This window comes from Pogoniulus pusillus, chromosome Z (genome assembly GCF_015220805.1).
Source record: "Pogoniulus pusillus isolate bPogPus1 chromosome Z, bPogPus1.pri, whole genome shotgun sequence".
NCBI lineage: Eukaryota > Metazoa > Chordata > Aves > Piciformes > Lybiidae > Pogoniulus > Pogoniulus pusillus.
Window position 1 is genome coordinate 74,959,026 of NC_087309.1, and position 11,162 is coordinate 74,970,187.

The 11,162-nt window shown below is 39.2% G+C and overlaps 1 long non-coding RNA gene across 1 annotated transcript; it reads right to left on the reverse strand.

Annotated features, from left to right (window-relative positions):
- Positions 1 to 5,701: 5,701 nt before the first annotated feature.
- On the reverse strand, positions 5,702 to 10,929 carry LOC135173519 (uncharacterized). Its single transcript, XR_010301359.1, has 2 exons — positions 10,864 to 10,929; positions 5,702 to 6,604 (listed from the first exon to the last, which is right to left on the reverse strand). It is a non-coding gene; the product is annotated as an uncharacterized LOC135173519 (long non-coding RNA).
- Positions 10,930 to 11,162: the final 233 nt, after the last annotated feature.

Below are 11,162 nucleotides of genomic sequence, written 5' to 3' on the forward strand. Positions count from 1 at the left end.
AAACAGACATCACTTTTAAGATTCATGCTTTCACTGACTAGAACCAGGAAATTCTGTGTTGATTCAGAACAGGACTCTGGTTTTGAAATACCATCAAGGCCCACATGATTTTTTGAATGGCTGAAATATTTAAATTTGCAAGACTCGTATATGGACAAACATTTCCCTTTCAACATTCTGCTTTGTACCTGGCCATTTGTAAATAGGTGCTGAAGTCTAGTAGGCTTTTACCCATCACTTGTGAAGATGAGCTGAAAACTAGATACAGTTGTTTAAGACACTGAGTCACAATTAAGTGGACAGCATTATCCCGTATCTAAAATGCAGCACATAAAGGGAAAACAAATTTTTATATATATACCTAAGCATATCTGCCTAGAATGCCACTGCGAAAACATCAGTATCAGCTGAAAACAACAAAACCCTCTGGCCATTCATGCTTGCACAACTTGTATACTGTAGCATGCACAACTATACCATCCAAACATGATAGACATTGCAGTTTCTTACAACCTTGCACTTTCACTTTCTGTGCAACTCATGCTTTTTTTAAAGCTGTATGTAGTTACTCTTGTTAATACTTAATGAGACCTGGTGACTTCCAGTGCTTTTCTGTATATGAAATGTAGTCTGCAGAAAACACTCTGCAACAATGTATACTTTTTAGCACATAAATAGCAGACACCATCACAGTAGTTTTAGGATTTTCTGTGTTGTAAGATATGTAGGAGACAGTTACATACCCTCAGGCCTGCAGAGAAACAATAAGTGCAGGCACTGCCATGAATCTTACAGATGAGAGACAAAATCAGATATTTTGTATTCTCTGTCTCCTGTGTAATTTCTATTATTTCTAAGAACAAGAGAATCCCCTTCTTTCTGCCTCTCATAACTTGTTCCATCTGTTTTCACATTTTGCAGGTTCTCATAACTTGTTCCATCTGTTTTCACATTTTGCAGGTCATTGTGGCCACTCCTAACTTAAAAAATGTGAGGGCAAAATGTGAGGGACCAGAGTAAGATGAGATTAATATTTAATACAAGGCCTACATGTTAGTAGAGGAACAGGTGTTCATGTGAAAGCAGTTAAAGAGAAATCAGAGAATGACTTTTAGGAGTGGCAGTAAAACTTTAATTACAGGATATGGATCCTGGCTGGTTTGTTTATAACTACACGTTTTGTTTCACTTGGCAACCACCTGCTCTCACTCTGTCATGCAGCCATATGCAGATATGTAGGAAATGAAAGCAGAATTCAACAGTCAGGAACTCAGCATATATTTGTAGCCAGTGCTGCAATCACATCTTGTGTGGTCAGACTCATCTTACTGCATTGCTGCAGCACCATGAAGCATAACTGTGGTCAATATAAACACCTAAAGCTACTAAATTTTTTTTTTTTTTTTTTTTTGGTAGCTAACCTGCACTGTATTTTTTTCTGTAGTAATCCCCATGTCCAGCTGTTGTAATTGACAGATTCAAATGAATTAAGAAAAGTTTTATTCAGGTGATAAGAAGCCAGCAAACAACACGTTGGGTGCTGTGGGGAGAAATCTCCACCTACAAGCACGAGTTAGTTTCTTAGTGCAAAGCTTTATATTATACTTCTACATACATATGCATTAGCTATTCTAAGAAAAGCATATATATTCATTAACTATTCCAAGAAAGGGCAGTCTTATGCTAATTATTTCTTGCAATGGGTGAAAATTAGGAGGTCTCGTCTTTCCCTTTGTTGTTTTTATTGAAGATACAAAGCCGGAGTCATCCTTCCGTATACATCTTCAATATCCCCTCTGTTCTTGTGGTGTAAGTTCAGCATTCCTTGTAAAAGTTTCATTACATAGTTGGCATTACGTGGTCATCAAGCCTACATAGTCTCAGTTTCTGATATCTACTAGTTTGTTTTATTATTGATTCTCAAAAAGAATCTGTTGTCTTTTCACAGGTTTCTGTGAAGGCTCTTTGTTGTGTAAAAATAACTCTTCACAAGTTCCTGCAAAAGCATTTCACAAGTTTCTGGACTCACAGCAGTTAGGCTTTTTCATTATCCTTTCTTTTCTCACTGATACAAATCTAGTCCCAGTTTCTCACACAGCCAAGCTAGTTTAAAGCCAATATAGAAATGCCTGAAGGACGTACTTCCAATCACGGTGAAAATACTTCCTGGGATATCTGTGATTGAGTTATCCAGAGCAGCAGAGCACAAAACCTTCCCCTGTGCTGACCTGCCGCTGGGTAAAGCACTGCCTGAGAGGCCCTGGCTCTCAGCTAGCTGTAGGACTTCACACCTTGCCCAATTCACTACAGAATATTATATGTGCTTCTGTGTTTTTTAAACTGTGAGATGTACAGTAGATACACAGGTTGTGTTGGCCAGCTGTGAAAATCAGGCCAATCTTTAAGTGCTTCTGTAAGTGGCTAGTTTTTGTTGTCTAGCATGATTAATTGTTGGTATCTAACCTTGAAAGAGGAAAACTCAGATTAAAGACTGTGTCAAAGCTACTACAAAAGATACTGTTGCTACTATGTGAGTTAGAAAGTCTTATTAAAATATTATTTCACCAATAACTGTTTCCTAACTTTGAAGCTATGCTGAAGAGTTTGCCTTTGCTCCTGAATTGCATTTCTCTCTGACTTCTGCAACAAATAAGAAGACACTTTCTCCTCTCCTGCCACAGAAGAAATGTAAAACCATACACACAAACTAATCACATCAATACCTGAGAGGTGCTCTGGAGAATTAGTTGCTCCTGTAACATCAGTTAGTATCTGACTTAGTTGGGGCAAATAATGAGGCAGGAACTATAAAATACATAGTTATTTTATTTACGAAAAGCCCTGCCCACAATCTGTATACAAGCTAGTTAAATTTGGGCTCTAATTCACTGGGGGAAATCTTCACAAGGATGCTTATGGGGAATTTAGTAATTTTGGAAAATCAGAAAATTGGAAAAGGTTTAGCTGCAGAATGGCTTTACCTCACTTCTAGATAGGCAGCCCAAAGCCCTAGGGAAACTCTGTGCTACTCACAGCGGTGAACTAGAACTCAGAGATAGTCCCTGGCTTCTCTGTGGCAGTGTTGGAACTGCTTGGCTTCTTGATATCCATTGAGAGACTTCTAGATCTTCCCAGGCTCTAGCAGAGTGCTGGGAAAGAAATAGACAATCTCTGACTTGATCCTGGTTCCTCTTGGCACAGAGATTCAAAGAGGTGCAGGCAGGATCTCTTGCAGATGTGCAGAGACCACAATGTTGGTGGCACTTCTCACCATGGCATGAGGCACTTAAGGGTTTCTTCTGGTAAACTTGAAGCACTTAAATTTCCAGGTAGTTCAAGCCCAAATCACCAGGGCTATGCTGCTCCAAAGCACAAGGTGGTGCAGAACACATTGTGCAAGCTGAAAGCAGTTAGGCAGAAGCACTTTGTCTGAGCAGAGCAGAATATAGAGCAGAACAGCTCACACTGAGGCAGAGCAGTGAGTCAGAAGCAGCACAACCGCTTGCAACTTTGCTCAGTTTATATTATTTGCCTGAGTGTGAAGGCTCCTTTGGCCACAGAGATTCACCAATCAAAATGGCATTTGCAAAACTGACCACATTAGGTGAAATCAGGGCTTGCTCACCCTTATTTGGGCAAGACTCTAACAAGTACCTAAACACCTGTGGGTACCTGTTTATCACTTTGGGAGGGGCATAATGGCCCTAGCCTTTGTTTTCCTCCAGCCCTTGCTTCTCCCATCAGCAAAAGTGTGGGGCAAACCAGAACATATTTTAGGCCTATTAGACTTCCACTGCAGTATCCTACTGAGCTCTCTTTATACTAGCCAGAAATCTATCTCGTTATGGACAACTCTAATTCACTGTGAGGAGCAGAGCCTTGTCCTTAACTTTGATATACATTAATTTATGATAGCACTGCATGGTATGAAATGAGAAGGTGAAGCTTCAGCAGTTCACCATATAAAGACAATTTTATGTCATTCTAAATAAAACTGCAGATAAAACCTAAACTAATAGAAAACATTTAACCATCATCAGAACTTTGAAACAGATAGGACTTCTTTTTCTGGAGAAAACCTGATAGATGGACAAGGTTTTGTTTCCATCATTCTAGTTTGTAACATACATTTTTTGCACAGAATGTTAAAGAATTGCTTTGAGGACAGTGCAGCTCACTACAGTTACTTTTTTCTTGCTGGTGAAATTTATTTGAATTAATAGATCACCCAGCAAAATTCTTGAATTATGAAAAATGAAAATATTTTATTCAGTGGAAAATGCTGCACAAGTGTTAGTAGTTTTATATATATATGAAGTACATCATCCTTAGCAGTAAATTATGCATAAGATGAATTCTCAAGTGTTAAGAATTAACAATGTGGTTCAAACATACAAGGCACCACCCAAACTATGTTTCAAAGCATCAGGTCTTAAAATTAATCAGGACATGATGTACTGCAGAGTAGGGGACTATCATGTACCATCTTCCCATAACAAATTTTTCTTCTCAGAAACTGCACATATTGAAAAGAAATTGGTTACTTGTACAAGACTGCCACATCCCCAGCACCCCAATCAAAAGCTACTTCTCTATGTTGCTACCACACATCTCAAGATCTCAGCTTTCTTCAAATACAGAGATGGCACATGCAATAAGCCAACATGTACTGGAACCACTACATATGTTGTACTCAAGTGTGGTACAGCTAACATGGTACATCCAAACATTTTTGCACTTTTGCACTTAGTACCCATGTGCTAACTACTGTGGAGAGTTTGTGCACACATATCTGGTATTTCTCAGCGGACACACAGGTAATTTACAATCTCACCCTATTAATTAATACACCTAAGTAGGTGAAATCTAGTACTTATCAGCATTAGTTTATAAATAAATATAGATAACAACAGATTTACATATTTTCTGATTCCATGTATTAGAAAGAAATTTAATGACAAGCTAGAAAGACAGCTTCAGAGTATTTCTTAGCATAACTAGTTAAAACATGTCACAATTCACGCCCTTGTTTTTTTCTGTTCATTATTTAGTTCAAAAAAATAGGAGGCTGAGGGAAGACCACATCACTGTCTGCAGCTACCTGAAAGGATGTTGTGGAGAGGTTGGTACTGGTCTCTTTTTACAGGTAATTAGTGATAAAACAAGAGGGAGCAACTAGGTAGGTTTAGACTTGACATTTGGAAAAATGTTTTCACAGAAAGAGTTGTCAGGCATTGGAACGGACTGCCCAGGGAGGTGATTCTGTCACCAACCCTGGATATGTTTAAAGGTCATTTGGATGTGGTACTTGGGGATATGGTTTAGGGGTGAACCTTATAGAGTAGGGTTATTAGCTAGATTTGGTGATCCTGGGGATCTTCTCCAACCTCAATGTTTTCGGGACTCTGTTTAGCTAACACACAGCTAAAATTTTGGTTTATTGTAGGATGACACATGTTCCTACACCTTGCTGATGAAATATCTTAAATAAAAGTATATGTAATTTTAAAATGTATAATATATGTGTAACACAAATTGACAATATACTCCTTCCACTTTATATACTTGTGTATTACAAAAATATATGAACACTGTTGAATTTTTTTTCCAAAATCAGCTCATCTTCTCTCATTCTTATGCATCATATTCTTTATTTCCTTAAATATGTTAACGCGACTCTTTCTGTTAAAAAATTCCTCTGTTTCACAGAGTTAATCATTCATATTTAATGGCTGTTATGTACTTGCAAACACGAGATTTTGTTAGATTGATTCTGAGGTTGTTACATGGCACGTCAACAATTTAAATTGTATAAAGCCAGAAAGAAAACCATTTTTAGATTCAGTTCTACTCTTTCAGTTTTTAGTAGCTTTGTTGTAGCATAGGCTCTTCTCAGAAAAATGTGTGCAGTCTTAAATCTGAACAGCCTAATGGTGAGACATCCAAACAGAACCGATTAATTTTGTAACAGTTTTTGTGTAGTTCCAGTGTATAACTCATAAAACAGTTGGAACAAAACTAGAGTGACACAACTAATTAAGTCCTTTCCACTATCTAGGAGGCATATCAGGCACGGAAACTACACAAATCAACCAGAAAAAAAAAAATCAATATAAGCAAATATTTATGTCTTTAAGCAGGAAACCTGTACTGGCAGTATGCATAAAGATATACAGAAGGAAGCTGCACCACTGAAGTGATAGTTATTCAAAGAAAGCTTCTATGCCCAGGGGTATAGATTTTCAAGCTGGAAAATTAAGAGTGAAGATATGTCTCTGACACCACACTCTCTTTTCGTGCATTCTCTGGTACAGCTGAGAACCAAGAACCAAGAGAATCAGCAGACTTTTTTTTTACATCAGTGTACAAAATAAGTGAGATACACAAGTAGACAGCAATAGCACGTGGTGACGTGACTCAATTTTAATTTTTTCCCTAAGCATTTGATATTACAGAATCTTCTTCTAGAGAAACGAATCCTAGTTCAGTACATCTTGCCCAGCTGTTCATCTACACAAATAAGCTGTTTACAAAAGATCCTTGTGTCCAGCAGGATTGTGTCTTCTCTCAGCAGTGGACCATTAAAACTTGTTACAGTCAACATCTAGACAAAAAAAAACACAAGCAGCTGTGGTGAAGTTTGCTTCACTAAACATGAACTTGAAAGAATTCTCAAATTGCAACAGACTGCTACTATTCTTTAAGAATATGCTTTAAGAATATTCTTCATCCTTATCTTCATGTCCACTCAACTAAAAACTGATTTTATGACATGGTAGATGGTTCTTTTTAATGGGATTCTAGCACCGTATTTATAAAATACACATCTGTGCTAGTTTGAAGCAGGCTAGAATGTTTTGGTAAGAAAAAGTAGATAATTGGCTGTGAAAGGAAAACAATTATGATGTCTCCTTCCCTCACAGTCTCGCTGAGAGTTATGGGAACAAGAAAGTAAACATTAGATAACATTTTCGCCATTTTGTTTTCACTCTCGGGCTGGGTATTGACTGAGCTGCATCTCCCTAACATCTCCTGCCACTAACCTTGCTTCCTACCCTCTTGGCTGAACCTCTTTTCTTTCTTAGGACTGGGGTAAGGTTGAGAGGGGCAGGGGGAAGGTGCAGGGGTGGTTGAGAGCCCCTCCTGGGGACTCAGGTTTCTGGGAGGGGAGTTGTGTTTCTGTATTACTTTTGACTTGTATATTTCTGTATATAGCTGTATATACTGTAAATATCTGCTTGTATATTGTGCTAGCTGTAAATAAATAGCTTCATTTATATTCCCAGAGTCCGGCTGAGTTAGCTGGGGTACCTTCTAAAGTGTGTGGGGGCGGGTAACAGCCAAACCACCGCAACATCTATATACATATAAGCCTTTGTGCTTACTGTACTACGTATTTCCTGTATATAAAATAGATACATACATGTGAAAAACTGTGTGTTCAGGCACATATTTCTCTATGGTGCAAAACAAAGTATTTCTGTAAATTAATTTGGTGCACCTTATCAAAGTTTTAGCTGTTTATTGACATATTTAACTGCAGTCAAATTTTACTTCATTATGAATTAAAGTTGTTAGACCTTGGTGTAATATTATAGTAATGCCCTTGTTCTCTGAATTACTGGGCAGAATAGCTTGTTCATTAATGAAAATCACTGTGTTGACAACAAAATAATGAACAGGTAATATCAGTTTTGTTTCCTTGGTCTACTGTTATAAATAAAATGATAAACTGGAAAGAGCTTGTTGGATCTGTAGTTTGATCAGTTTTAAGAGTTCAAAAATCTGGAGATAAGTTTGAAGATATTTTAATTTTACTTAAATTAAACTAATTGCAATTAATTCTGCATTCCTTTGAGAATTCCCTGAGACTGCTAATTCTCTTCTCAGGGGTAAGGTATTAAGGCAGGCACAAACACCAGTTTACAGCCCATAAACTGAACTGTATTTCTGCTACACTGCTATTTCCTGATAGTAATTATCAGGTGTGAGCTGTAGACTAATAATGTTGAGCCATTAGTCTCACAGTCCACTGGCAGTATATCTTTAGTTAGTTCTCACTGTGATAGCCCTCAACTTACTGTTATGGATAACCAGTGTGTATTTACAGTGGGCATGAACATATCCAGCATCTAGATCTGAGTCCTCCTTTGCCTTCTATTCAGTCTGTTAAACCCTCTATCCCAACTGCCTTTTGTGTAGTGAAGCCTTTGGGAGCTGAGCTCTGCTGCGTGCTTTGCAGAAAAGGCAGGTTCACAGCTGATAATCACATTACAAGGCTGCCCCTAATCACTTCTCCAACAGCAATCTGAAGTCCTTTATAAGCCCATTCTTTTTTGCCGGTTACAGCTCACTGAATGCCATCATCTGACAAATGCAGCTATTATGGCTGTCCCAGATTGATATCCACTATGGTTTTTCTCTACTTGATGTTCTGTCCCCTTGGCAACTGATTTATCTCCACTTCCACTCGGAGGCCTATTTAGTCCCATGACATGAAAGCAATTGCAAATCACAAGAATTTTACTGTAGTGCCACAAGTCATTTCTCCATAAGACAGGTTACAAACATGGATTTTCAAAAAGAAGAAAACTTTGACAGAAAACTCCCATTATGCTAATCAATTAAAAATCATTGTTGTTCTGCTATGGAGGAAAACGCTGAATCAGGTTTCCCTTGTATCTTGTATACTTTTAAAAACAGTTATCAATTAATGTTTAACTGGTTAATTCTTCAAATCGCTCGGTACTACAATTGCAATGTTTCTATCAAATTGGCTCATTGGACTGCAGTTAAATATCCCAGGTGTATCTTTTTACTTGTTTTCACATTTCACAGAATAGATATACTAACAAGATCTAAAATTATATAATTTTTTTAACTAACATTCTTTGCATACCCACCTACCAAGATAATTTTGCATTTTCTGTGGCCACATCATCATAAAACGTGATAGGTGAGGAACCAATCTTGAGATCTTTCCCAATGACCTCTTGAGAGCAAAAGGGTTATTGCCAGTCCAATTCATAGTTATTAAATAAAACCTGAATGGAAATAGTTTGCACTGTAAGAGAAGATCAAGTTCAAGACCACCTAATGAACCTGAAGTGGCACAGGTCCATGAGACTTGACAAGATCCGTCCACAGGTCCTGAAGTTGTAATGGAAATGAAGTTGTAATGCCACTTTCCATCATCTCTGAAAAATCATGGCAGTCTGGCAAAGTTCCCGCTGACTGCAAAATGAGAAACAGAACTCCATTTGCAAAAACAGAGAAAGCAAAACCCAGGGAACTACAGGCCAGGCAGTCACACCTCAGTGCCTGGCAAGGTCATGGAGTAGACCCTCTTGAAGTCTCTGCTAGGGCACATGGAAACCAAAGAGGTGGTTGGTGGCAACGAACATAGCTTCACCTAGGGCAAATCTTGTATGACAGTTTTGGCAACCTTTTATGATGGGGTGGACAAGGAAAGAGAAAATTATGTCATCTACCTGGAACTGTGCAAAGAGTTAAACATTGTCATGGATGAAGAACTGGCTAGATGGCCACTCTCAGTGAGTTGTGATCAATGGATCAGTGCCCAAATGGAAACCTGTGACAAGTGGAGTCACTAAAAAATCAGTACTGGGACCACTGATGTTTAACATCTTTGTCAGCAGCATGGACAGTGGACCCTCAGGAAGTTTATGGATAACATCAAGCTGTGTGGTATGCTTGACACACTGGAGGGAAGGGATGCCATCCAGAGGAACTGTGATAGTCTGAAGAGGTGGGCCAGTGCCAGCCTCATGCAGTTCAATACAGTGCGAGGTCCTTCACCTCTGTCAGGACAATCCAAATCACAAATAGAGTCTGAATGACAAGTATATTGAATGCAGCTCTGCAGAGAAGGAATTCAGGGTGCTGGTTGATGAGGCATTTAACATGAACCAGCAATGTGTTCTGGCAGCCCAAAAGCTGTCTATATCCTGGGCTACATCAAAACATGCTATTGTGAACCCCCACCCCCACCTGGAGTACTGCACCTAGCTCTGGAGCCCTCAACACAAGGAGGATACAGATCTGTTGGAGAATGTCCAGAAAAAGGCCACAAAGAAGATCAGAGGGCTGGAACAACTCTCTTATGAGGATGGGCTGAAGTATTTGGGTCTTTTTAGCCTGGAGAAGAGAAAGCTCTAGGGAGACCTTATATCAGGCTTTCAGTACCTGAAAGGAGGCTGCAGGAAAACTGGAAAGGTGCTGTTTATAAGGGTCTGTGGTGACAGGACAAGGGGCAATGGTTTTAAACTCAAGCAGGGGAGATTTACATTAAACATTAGGAAGAGATTCTTTACTAATGAGGGTGGTGAGACACTGGAGCATGTTGCCCAGAGAAGCTGTGGATGCCTGATCCCTTGAAGTGTTTAAAAACGGGCTGGATGAGGCTTTGAGCAATCTGGTCTAGTGGGAAGTGAAAGAGGTCTCTGCCCATGGCAGAGGGGTACAAACCACGTAATGTTTAATTAAAACTTCGAGCTGAAGCTATTCTACGACTCTAAGAATATGGGAATTCTTGAGTCTTCACTTCTGCTTGAGAAATTTCATGAAGATAGGTTGCATTGGTTCTAGTTTAAGCTTTCTGGAGTCCAAAATCCTAACAGAACAATACAATAATAGAATGCCTTCCCCTCTCCCCGCTTTGGAAAGAAAGGAATTAGACATAGAGAGTGAAAAGGGGTAAAACACACAAAAGAATAGTCTTGCTTCGATTTGGGAGTCAAAAGAGAAAAACTTTAACAAAAAATAAAAGGTATTTAAGGTAAGGGGACTTAGAGAAAGTTATAGGGAAGGGATGGAGATAGATTCAGGAGGTGGTTGTCTCACCATGTGGTAGGGTGGCCATGTGGCAAAACAGGAGCAGCAGGAATCAGGGTGCTGCTGGCAGACAGGGAGGGCAGAGAGGGAAACAGAAAGTTCCTCTGGTTTTATAGGGGTCTAGACAGGAAGTGGGAGTGAGCTAACCATTGCACTTGGGGTCAGGTTCATTCCACCTCCGAGAGGAGTCAGGAGGACCTGAGGTCAGATCCAGACCGCCCTCAGGAAGGGTTAACCCTTTACTAATAATACAAGGAGTCTGTGACTGATTCAGTAATTCTTCATTCACAGTTTCAGTGCCTTGATTG